Raw genomic sequence first — 12,790 nt, 5'->3', positions numbered from 1 at the left:
TTGGCCAGTTCTGAAATCTCAGGCAAGGTTAGTTTTTGTGTTTAATAAGATTTTGTGTAGTACTTTCAGTTGTCGTATTGGGAGTTACACTGTCAGATTAGGTGAATCTAACTTGTCCGCGGACTTTTGTGTGTTTGATGGAAAGTGTTAGCCCATGTGTGTTTTTAATTGAATATGTTGATTTGAAAATGTAAAATTCCTTGAGGATATTATTTAATACTGGGGAAAGTTTGTATGCTGGTGTATTCTCGGAGTTGACAATGGATGTGATTGAGCAGTTAGGTTTGTGGATTTTCGGTTGTGCCCTTAGTATGGGAACAATGAAATTAATAAGCAACTTTTTGTTTATTAGATATAAGAAGTTACATTGATTAAGAATATTAATTTTTTCTGCCATTTTCAGTTGGATCATGGTTCAGTTAAGTAATGTTGCTTGCTGAGAAAAAATTGCGATAATTAGCTATATTATCATCTTTACAAAGGACAGTAGGGGAATTCCATTCATAATCCTTAACAATGATAGCATCATGTTCATTAAGCTTGTGTCAACTGTCTTATTATGCTGGTCTCAGTAAAGATTGTATTGGAGCATTGTTTTACTTTTTTCTCTTCTTGTGTGACAATTTCATTAATGTTATGTGCTTGATCTGTTCACAAATGTACACTGCCAGTGAGATAATTTAAATTATTAAATAAAACCTTAGTAAACACAAGTCTGCTAATGACCCGGTTCTTGTAGTAGTCTCGCCTGGGTAACACCACTCTGTCGCTGCAAAGCTGAAAGTCTAAATGTGAGTGAGATGGTGTTTGCTTGAAGATATACTAAGCACCACAATTTAGTTTGCACTAACACATACATTTATTCTTCACTGAAATCAGTTATTGATGACGGTGACCAGTTCGTTAACTGTGAAAATTTGTTAGTGCAGTGGCAAAGGTAACTGTTCTATTGTGACACACACACACACACACACACACACACACACACACACACACACAAAAACAATTTGACATTTACTCAGAAACATCACAGTTTCCACTTAGCCCTTTCCTGTAGTAATTTATTAGAGAAAAGATTATACTTCAATAGTTCAGTTAATCAAGTTCATAATTAACTTCACTGAGTCCAAGAATCACTAGTTTTGATGACAATGACATTCCACCCTTGTTATCAATCACAACAAAGTTTGGTTAAAATGTTCCTTAATTAATAAAAGGTATTAAACATTAAAGTTCCTGGGTTTCATGGTTTTTGGTACATGCATATTTTCATGTAGTGTTTGTACATAGTAGCGGATGAGTCAACAGTGAGCATGAGAATGAGAGTGTGCTTGACACAAGCCTTACATTTCACCCTTCAAACCATGGACTGGCAATTTTGGGTGACGTTGGACTCGTTGTAGATGGGCATAAGAATATACTGTTATTTCGGAAATCAAATTAGGGTTTTTAAAGTCAGTTACGATGGGTACACTGTTTTTGATTAACTATGAGAACTAATTGGACTTTGGCTTATTGAAAATGTTTATGGTCAGAAATTTAGAAAAATACATGGACTCTATTCTTCTACACAATGTGAATCTCTTTGTTTACAAGTATAAGTCCCATGTTGGGGATCATAGTAAATTACACAGAATTGTTAATTAGTGAGTTAATTTATTAGTTTGTGCGCCTACCTATGACAAAGAAGATGCCGTAAAAGACAGTTTCTATGAACACCTGAGAAATGTGTATGACAGCCTATTGCAGCACATCATCAAAATAGTGCTGGGAGACTTCACTGCCAAGGTATGCAAAGAGAGACATTTGCAGCTGTCAGTAGGCAGTGAAAGCGTCCATGATGAAACCAATGAAAATGGATACACTGAATCAGAAAGCATGAATGTTAGAAGAATGATCTGATGTGTTGAATCAGAAAGCATGAATGTCAGAAGTACAATCTTTACACACAATGATATGCACAAAGATACATCATATTCGGCAATGGAAAAAGACAGCAAACCAAATCTCAAATAGATATAGGAGTGTCCTCAGCGATATTACTGTGTACCAGAGTGCCAACAAACGAACTGGTCATAATTTGGTGTTCATAAATTTCAAAAGAAATTGTTTCACCTTATTCTTAAAGTCTGGCAAGATGAAAAAAAAAATGAGATGTATGGAGGGAATCAATCTTTGTCCCTGTATATAAGAAAGGAGATAAATGAAACTGCAGAAAAGAAGACAAACAAAACTACAGAAATTACAGAGGACTATCCCTACTACTCACAGCATGCAAAGTACTGTCACATATGACACTGTAGAGACTGAAGCCCTGTACTGAGGATGTGATAGGGGACTACCAGAATGGTTTTTGGAGAAATAGATCAACAATAGATAGTATTTTCTACATCAAGACCATCAGTGAATAAATATGGGAATACAACAAGAACATCCATTACCTGTTCATAGATTTCCAGAAGGTGCTCAGGAAATCATGGCAGAATACGGAATCCTCAACAAACTCATCAGGTTGGTGAAAATGTGTATGAAGAAGGTGGTAAACAGGGTGACATAATGTGGCTCAATATCAGATGTTTTGAGAACAGAACTGGATTGAAGCAAGATGATGCTCCATCCCCACCTATCGTCAACCTTGTCATGGAAATTTTGATAAGAGAAATCAAACAAGCAATAAATGGAAATGTCATGAAAAAACAGTCAAATATACTGGCCTTTGTAGATGACAATTATAATAGGAAATAACAGTGGTGTAATTGAAATGCTGTTCAAGAAGACAAGTCGAATAGCAAACTAGACTACAGAACACAAAGAAGGTTTACTTTTTCTTCCAAAACTCGTATCCTCCAAAATCTTGACCAGGAAAACTAAGCTGCAACTCTACACCACAATCATCAGGCTAGTACTGCTATATGGAGCCAGAACATGACCAAAAAAGAAGAGCACCAACTCTCTGTCTTCGAAAGTAAAGTCTACAGCAAAATCTTTGGGCTAACATTTAACCAAGCAACACAAAGATGGGTTTTGAGATCCAGTTAAGAACCAGTTAAACTGGCCAACCAAACCTTGGTAGTGAACATTGTCAATGTGAGGCTTTGGAATGTACAGGCCACATTGTCAGAATGGACTGTGGCAGAATAGTCCATCAGATATGTGGCAGTCCGCATCTCATGGTCGTGCGGTAGCGTTCTCGCTTCCCACGCCCGGGTTCCCAGGTTCGATTGCCAGCGGGGTCAGGGATTTTCTCTGCCTCGTGATGACTGGGTGTTGTGTGCTGTCCTTAGGTTAGTTAGGTTTAAATAGTTCTAAGTTCTAGGGGACTGATGACTATAGATGTTAAGTCCCATTGTGCTCAGTGCCAGATATATGACAAGAAGATAGAAGACCCCTGGAAGACCAAGAAGCAGATTGCAACATATAGTGACTGCAAAGTGCTGGGTATCACTAAATGGGAGGAAGCAGCACAACACAGGAAGAACTGGAGGCAAGTAGTGAGAACGGCACAGGGTCATCATGGCCCAAAGAAGTCAGTGGAGAGAGAGTGTGTGTGTGTGTGTGTGTGTGTGTGTGTGTGAGAGAGAGAGAGAGAGAGAGAGAGAGAGAGAGTTCTGTATAGAAAAATTTAGGTATCAAAGGTATGTACACATAGTCCAAGTTCATAATCTAACAGTGGTTATGATGGAAAGTGGCAGTGACTCTGAAATTCAGGTTTAATTAGTTTGGAAGATAACTAGTTTTAGTTAATTTAAAGTACTTTACAAGGAAGTCAACATGCGGTGCTTTCCATTGTGGTGGATAATTATATGGAATTATGCTGATTAGCACACAGTTTTTCATTTATTGAACTAATTTTAATTAGCTGTAACTTTTAATTGACCTGTTCTGTAGCCAAATTAATGGCATGAGAGCAATCAGCCTAACCAAATCGAACATCCAAACAATAAATTGCAGTTGTTTCAAAGAAAATGCCATTTTTGCATGCTGCACTTCAAAATTTTATTTATGTACCCAGACATGCTTCACCTTGTTTTCAAAATAGTTCAAATGGCTCTGAGCACTATGGGACTTAACATCTGAGGTCATCAGTGCCCTAGAGCCCGCATCTCGTGGTCGTGCGGTAGCGTTCTCGCTTCCCACGCCCGGGTTCCCGGGTTCGATTCCCGGCGGGGTCAGGGATTTTCTCTGCCTCGTGATGGCTGGGTGTTGTGTGCTGTCCTTAGGTTAGTTAGGTTTAAGTAGTTCTAAGTTCTAGGGGACTGATGACCATAGATGTTAAGTCCCATAGTGCTCAGAGCCATCAGTGCCCTAGAACTTAGAACTACTTAAACCTAACTAACCTAAGGAGATCACACACATCCATGCCCGAGGCTGGATTTGAACCTGCGACCGTAGCGGTCGCACTGTTCCAGACTGAAGTGCCTAGAACCGCTCGGCCACATCGGCTGGCCCTTTGTTTTCAAGACATCTTCGTTGGGTGTCAGTTAACTTCTAATTCATTGCACCCAAGCAAACTGCTTGGATGCAGTGACTTAGAAGTTACCTGACACCCACTGAAGATGCCTTGTAAAAAAGGCCAAACGTGTCTGGGTCCATAAATAAAAATAAAAATTTGATGTGCAGCATGCAAAAAAGGCATTTTCTTTGAAATAACTGCACTTTATATACAACTGCTGTAAAAATGGCAACTACAAGAAACGTGATCCAAACAATAGATTTAAATGTGGAAAGCTTGATTAAACTTTCAGAATGTTAATACATATGCCACATATTACTTATATAATGATATTGAAAATATACCAGAAAATGAGGGAAAAGGAAAAAATTAGTTATTAGCAGGAATAAAAAAATGTAACACACTGGGAGAATCCACCATACTATGTCACAGGCTGAGATTTACCTAAGTTGGTACAGTTCCATAACTATTTCTCATTTAATGATGCCCTCTATCAATAGGAAGAAGGGTTAACTGTGGGTAACAACATGTCAGCCTCCTTCCTAACATTCACTAGTCAGGTAGAAAATAATTTTTTTAGAAGGAAAGCTAAGCTTGCTGGGAAAAAAAGAGATATGATGAAGGCAATCTCTTTCTGTTTGAGGGTCCTACGAAGGCACATCATCACAAAAAATGACAGCTTATTTAGGTGATACTGGTATAAAAATATTTGTCTCCACAAGTAATAAATTTGACCACCATTGCCTCACATGGTACATGTAAACGTCCCCACCCCCCCTAGTTGAATGCACTGGAATATGTAAACTACAATGTAACAGCTGCCCCCACATTCTACACAGGCAAAACAGGAAGAACTTTCCATACATACTACAAGAGCAAACTGACACTTTTAGTCTCACGCATACTATGAGAAAGCCTCAGTAGCTTACCATATGTATCTGAACAGACATATACACAATAAATGGCATCGATGACAGCCTTCATGTACTCCATACACAAAATAATGGTAGAAAACTTGATGTGCAAGAACTAGAAATACTGACACACACAGAAAAAATTCATGAAGACATTTTAAATAAACAAACTGACTTTAACAACCACATTTTTTCCCAATATGAAAAAAATAGTGGTGCCACCCAGCATTACAATGGAAACATAGTAGGTGGTGCAACATTACTATCGACAGCTGTGGTGCCACTACTGACATTCAGGCACACCATCAGGTGGGAACCTTCCGGAGTCCAGCATATAAGCCTACACAGGATTGGTCTGAGTCCCTTTCCTTCTCTGTGTGTTGATGCAAGAAGTGGATTGTGTGTTGCGAGTGTTACAGTATTGCCTACTGTGTTATTGTGGTGAACTCTATTTTTAATAGGTGGAATCTCAGCAGGAAAAAGGGCTAGCAAGTCGATCAGTGCTATTATTGAAATATGTGGTGATTATAATTCTCATCTTTGGATCATGATGTGTGACAATAAGGTATAATGTTCTCAAATTGTTTTAGTACAACTGCCTTTATCCTCACTCTACATGAAATGCTTAGTAGAAAAATGAGTACAACCTACCTCTTTGCCTCACCTCTACAGAGTTTGAAAAGTCATTTGCTTGATCAGTCATCCATCTTTGTTTGAGGCTCTAACAGAACCAGGAGTAGAAAAGGGCTATATTTAAATCTTACATAATGTAAACAAAACCTCCCAAGTGTTTTGAGAGTGTTGCAAAATATGTAAAACAAGTTGACTGTATATCTCAAAAACTGTTTCAGCTGTCCTAGAAAAATAAATATTGAAATTGAATTGGGAAGCAAAAGGACCCCAGTTCTGATTTGCTGATGATATTGTTCTATTTGTAAATAGTATAGAACAACTTAAAATATTTGGTTAGTGGTCTGGGCTTAGTCTACTCCGCGGTTGGTATAAAAAGGAACTAAGATAAAATTAATATCATGAATAATGAGTGGCACCAGAGGGAAATGTGTGTTGCAAGAACACAATGCAGAGGGTCACAGAATACACAGGGTGGTCCATTGACCATGACTGGGCCAAATATCTCACGAAATTAGCATCAAAGGAAAAAACTGCATAGAACTAAACTTGTCTAGCTTGAAGGGGGAAACCAGATGGCGCTATGGTTGGCCTGTTAGATGGCGTTGCCATAGGTCAAACGGATGTTGTTGTTGTGGTCTTCAGTTCTGAGACTGTTTTGATGCAGCTCTCCATGCTACTCTATCCTGTGCAAGCTTCTTCATCTCCCAGTACCTACTGCAACCTACATCCTTCTGAATCTGCTTAGTGTATTCATCTCTTGGTCTCCCTCTATGTTTTTTACCCTCTACGCTGCCCTCCAATACTAAATTGGTGATCCCTCGATGTCTCAGAACATGTCCTACCACCCAATCCCTTCTTCTAGTCAAGTTGTGCCACAAACTTCTCTTCTCCCCAATCCTATTCAATACCTCCTCATTAGTTATATGATCTACCCATCTAATCTTCAGCATTCTTCTGTAGCACCACATTCCGAAAGCTTCTATTCTCTTCTTGTCCAAACTAGTTATCGTCCATGTTTCACTTCCATACATGGTTACACTCCATACAGATACTTTCAGAAAAGACTTCCTGACACTTAAATCTATACTCGATGTTAACAAAGTTCTCTTCTTTAGAAACGCTTTACTTGCCATTGCCAGTCTACATTTTATATCCTCTCTACTTCAACCAAATAGCAAAACTCCTTTAATACTTTAAGCATCTCATTTCCTAATCTAATTCCCTCAGCATCACCTGACTTAATTCGACTACATTCTATTATCCTTGTTTTGCTTTTGTTGATGTCCATCTTATATCCTCCTTTCAAGACACTGTCCATTCCGTTCAACTGCTCTTCCAGGTCCTGTGCTGTCTCTGACAGAATTACAATGTCATCGGTCAACCTCAAAGTTTTTATTTCTCCTCCCTGGATTTTAATACCTACTCCAAATTTTTCTTTTGTTTCCTTCAATGATTGCTCAATACACAGATTGAATAACATCGGGGAGAGGTTACAACCCTGTCTCACTCCCTTCCCAACCACTGCTTCCCTTTCATGTCCCTCGACTCTTATAACTGCCATCTGGTTTCTGTATAAATTGTAAATAGCTTTTCGCTCCCTGTATTTTACCCCTGCCACCTTCAGAATTTGAAAGAGAGTATTCCAGTCAACATTGTCAAAAGCTTTCTCTAAGTCTACAAATGCTAGAAACGTAGGTTTGCCTTTCCTTAATCTAGCTTCTAAGATAAGTTGTAGGGTCATTATTGCCTCACGTGTTCCTACATTTCTATGGAATCCAAACTGATCTTCCCCGAGGTCGGCTTCTAATAGTTTTTCTATTCGTCTGTAAAGAATTCGCATTAGTATTTTGCAGCTGTGACTTATTAAACTGATTGTTCAGTAATTTTCACATCTGTCAGCACATGCTTTCTTTGGGATTAGAATTATTATATTCTTCTTGAAGTCTGAGGGAATTTCGCCTGTCTCATACATCTTGCTCACCAGATGGTAGAGTTTTGTCAGGACTGGCTCTCCCAAGGCCGTCAGTAGTTCCAATGGAATGTTGTCTACCGGGGGCCTTGTTTCGACTCAGGTCTTTCAGTGCTCTGTCAAACTCGTCACGCAGTATCGTATCTCCCATTTCATCTTCATCTTCATCTACATCCTCTTCCATTTCCATAATATTGTCCTCAAGTACATTGCCCTTGTATAGACCCTCTATATACTCCTCCCACCTTTCTGCTTTCCCTTCTTTGCTTAGAACTGGGTTGCCATCTGAGCTCTTGATATTCATACAAGTGGTTCTCTTCTCTCCAAAGGTCTCTTTCATTTTCCTGTAGGCAGTATCTATCTTACCTCTAGTGAGATAAGCCTCTACATCCTTACATTTGTCCTCTAGACATCCCTGTTTAGCCATTTTGCACTTCCTGTCGATCTCATTTTTGAGACGTTTGTATTCCTTTTTGCCTGCTTCATTTACTGCATTTTTATATTTTCTCCTTTCATCAATTAAATTTAATATTTCTTCTGTTACCCAAGGATTTCTACTTGCCCTCGTCTTTTTACCTACTTGATCCTCTGCTGCCTTCACTACTTCATCTCTCAAAGCTACCCATTCTTCTTCTACTGTATTTCATTCCCCCATTCATGTCAATTGTTCCCTTATGCTCTCCCTGAAACTCTGTACAACCTTTGGTTTAGTCAGTTTATCCAGGTCCCATCTCCTTAAATTCCCACCTTTTTGCAGTTTCTTCAGTTTTAATCTACAGTTCATAACCAGTAGATTGTGGTCAGAGTCTACATCTGCCCCTGGAAATGTCTTACAATTTAAAACCTGGTTCCTAAATCTGTCTTCCCATTATAGAATCTATCTGATACCTTCTAGTATCTCCAGGATTCTTACATGTATACAACCTTCTTTTATGATTCTTGAACCAAGTGTTAGCTATGATTAAGTTGTGCTCTGTGCAAAATTCTACGAGGCAGCTTCCTCTTTCATTTCTTACCCCCAATCCATATTCACCTACTACGTTTCCTTCTCTCCCTTTTCCTACTGCCGAATTCCAATCATCCATGACTATTAAATTTTCATCTCCCTTCACTATCTGAATAATTTCTTTTATTTCATCATACATTTCTTCAATTTCTTCGTCATCTGCTGAGCTAGTTGGCATATAAACTTGTACTACTGTAGTAGGCGTGGGCTTCGTGTCTATCTTGGCCACAATAATGCATTCACTATGCTGTTTGTAGTAGCTTACCCGCACTCCTATTTTTTTTATTCATTATAAAACCGACTCCTGCATTACCCTTTTTGATTTTGTATTTATAACCCTGTATTCGCCTGACCAAAAGTCTTGTTCCTCCTGCCACTGAACTTCACTGATTCCTACTATATCTAACTTTAACCTATCCATTTCCCTTTTTAAATTTTCTAACCTACCTGCCCAATTAAGGGATCTGACATTCCATGCTCCGATCTGTAGAACTCCATTTTTCTTTTTCCTGATAACGACGTCCTCCTGAGTAGTCCCCGCCCGGAGATCCGAATGGGGGACTATTTTCCCTCCGGAATATTTTACCCAAGAGGATGCCATCATCATTAAACCATACAGTAAAGCTGCATGCCCTCGGTATAAATTACGGCCGTAGTTTCCCTTTGCTTCAGTCGTTCGCAGTACCAGAACAGCAAGGCCGTTTGGTTAGTGTTACAAGGCCAGATCAGTCAATCATCCAGACTGTTGCCCCTGCAACTACTGAAAAGGCTGCTGCCCCTCTTCAGGAACCACACGTTTGTCTGGCCTCTTAACAGATACCCCTCCGTTGTGGTTGCACCTATGGTACGGCTATCTGTATCGCTGAGGCACGCAAGCGTCCCCACCAACGGCAAGGTCCATGGTTCTTTGGGGGAGGTCAAACGGATATCAACTTTGTTTTTTTTAAATAGGAACCCCCATTTTTTATTACATATTCGTGTAGTACGTAAAGGAATATGAATGTTTTGGTTGGACCACTTGTTTTGATTTGTGATAGATGGCGCTGTAATAGTCACAGACATATGGCTCACAATTTTAGACGAACAGTTGGTAACAGGTAGGTTTTTTAAATTGAAATACATAACGTAGGTATGTTTGAACATGTTATTTCGGTTGATCCAATGTGATACATGTACCTTTGTGAGCTTATCATTTCTGAGAACGCATGCTGCTACAGCATGATTACCTGTAAATACTACATTAATGCAATAAATGCTCAAAATGATGTCCGTCAACCTCAATGCATTTGGCAATACGTGTAACGACATTCCTCCCAACAGCGAGTAGTTTGCCTTCCGTAATGTTCGCACATGCATTGACAATGCACTGACGCATGTTGTCAGGCATTGGTGGTGGGTCACGATAGCAAATATCCTTCAACTTTCCCCACAGAAAGAAATCCGGGGACGTCAGATCCGGTGAACATGCGGGCCAATCCATCTGTCATGAAATATGCTATTCAGTACCGCTTCAACTGCATGCGAGCTATGTGCCAGACATCCATCATGTTGGAAGTACATCGCCATTCTGTCATGCGGTGAAACATCTTGTAGTAACATCAGTAGAACATTAGGTAAGTAATCATCATACAATGCACCATTTAGATTGCCATTGATTAAATGGGGGCCAATTATCCTTCCTTCCATAATGTTACACCATACATTAACCCGCCAAGGTCGCTGATGTTCCACTTGTCACAGCCATTGTGGATTTTCCGTTGCCCAGTATTGCATATTAGGCCGCTTTATGTTACTGTTGTTGGTGAATGACGCTTTGTCACTAGATAGAACATGTGCAAAAACTCTGTCATTGTCCCGTAATTTGTCTTGTTCCCAGTGGCAGAACTGTACACAATGTTCAAAGTTGTCGCCATGCAATTCCTGGTGCATAGAAATATGGTATGGGTGCAATCGATATTTATTTTATGAGATTCCTGATTCTCGCACAATTTGTCTGCTACTGATGTGCGAATTACAGGTAGCCACGACAGCAGCTGAAACACCTACTTGGGCAACATCATTTGTTGCAGGTCATGGTTGATGTTTCACATGTGGCTGAACACTTCCTGTTTCCTTAACTAACATAACTATCCAGCGAACGTCCAGACACTTCGATGTTGTTGTCCAGGATACCGAGCAGCATACATAGCACCCGCCCATTGGGCATTTTGATCACAATAGCCAAAAATCAACATGATATCGACCTTTTCCGCAGTTGGTAAACGGTCCATTTTAACACGGGTAATGTATCACAAAACAAATACCGTCTGCACTGGTGGAATGTTACGTGATACCACGTACTTACACATTTGTGACTATTACAGTGCCATCTATCGCAAAGTGAAAAAAGTGGTCCAACTAAAACATTCATATTTCTTTACATACTACACCGAATATGTAATAAAAAATGTGGGTTCCTATTTTAAAAAAACACAGTTGATATTCATTTGACCTATGGCAGCGCTGACCGAGCAAGGTGGCGCAGTGGTTAGCACACTGGACTCGCATTCGGGAGGACGACGGTTCAATCCCGTCTCCGGCCATCCTGATTTAGGTTTTCCGTGATTTCCCTAAATCGTTTCAGGCAAATGCCGGGATGGTTCCTTTGAAAGGGCACGGCCGATTTCCTTCCCAATCCTTCCCTAACCCGAGCTTGCGCTCCGTCTCTAATGACCTCGTTGTCGACGGGACGTTTAACACTAACCACCACCACCACCACCTATGGCAGCGCCATCTAGCGGGCCAGCCATAGTGCCATCTGTTTTCCCCCTTCAAACTAGATGAGTTTTGTTCTTTGTAGCTTTTTGTTTGATGCTTATTTCGTGAGACATTTGGCCCAGTCACTATGAATGGACCACCCTGTATATATATCTGGGTCAGCTTGTTAATATGAAATGAGACTTCTGACCTAGAAATACTTCATTGTATAAATTGGCCTGGCAAGCTTATTCTCTTCAGTTACCAAATGCAAGAAGTTCACTGAGCTGAAGAAGACACTTTTGACCAGGGTATACTGTTAGTTCTAACTTATGGCTGTGAGACAAGGACATTAAAGGAGTTCATTATCAGCAAACTTGTAGTAACTCAAAATGGAATGGAAAGATGTTGAGCTACACAAAGAAACACAGGAAGAAAGCAGTTAGATATCAGACATACACCAAAGGTCAATGACATAATGGTAAGTGTAAATACCTTTAAGTAGCAATGAGCTGCCGGCCAGTGTGGCCAAGCGGTTCTAGGCACTTCAGTGACTGTTACGGTCACAGGTTCGAGTCCTGCCTCAGGCATGGATGTGTGTGATGCCCTTAGGTTAGTTAGGTTTAAGTAATTCTAAGTTCTAGGGGACTGATGACCTGAGATGTTAAGTCCCATAGTGCTCAGAGCCATTTGAACCATTTGAGCAATGAGCTGATTGTGTCGCTTGACAAAAGGATGGTAGGAGTCCAGTATACCAAAAATACCAAGAGGGAGACCACTGGGCAGATGGGGTACAAGCTTATGAAAGACAGTTGCATTCAATTGGCAACAAGAAGATCAAGATGTAAGAGCCTGATGGGATCATGTGTTGCATGCCAACTCAAATAGGCCAAATCTCCACTGATTGAATTGGCATATGAGAAAGGAGAGAGAGAGAGAGAGAGGGGGGGGGGGGGGGGAGAGAGAGAGAGAGAGAGAGAGAGAGAGAGAGAGAGAGAGAGAGAGAGAGCACCTTCTTACAAAACTTAAGAAGCAAGAATTTAACAGTTGAAACCATTTTAAAATGCCTTGTAATAAAT

At 40.0% G+C, this 12,790-nt stretch overlaps 1 protein-coding gene across 1 annotated transcript in view; it reads left to right on the top strand.

Annotated features, from left to right (window-relative positions):
* The window catches only part of LOC126263682 (non-lysosomal glucosylceramidase), a 257,286-nt gene that overhangs the window by 203,642 nt on the left and 40,854 nt on the right, over positions 1–12,790 (top strand). The window lies entirely within an intron of this gene.

This window comes from Schistocerca nitens, chromosome 6 (genome assembly GCF_023898315.1).
Source record: "Schistocerca nitens isolate TAMUIC-IGC-003100 chromosome 6, iqSchNite1.1, whole genome shotgun sequence".
NCBI classification, from domain to species: Eukaryota; Metazoa; Arthropoda; class Insecta; order Orthoptera; family Acrididae; genus Schistocerca; species Schistocerca nitens.
This window is presented reverse-complemented; position numbering and strand designations above follow the sequence as displayed.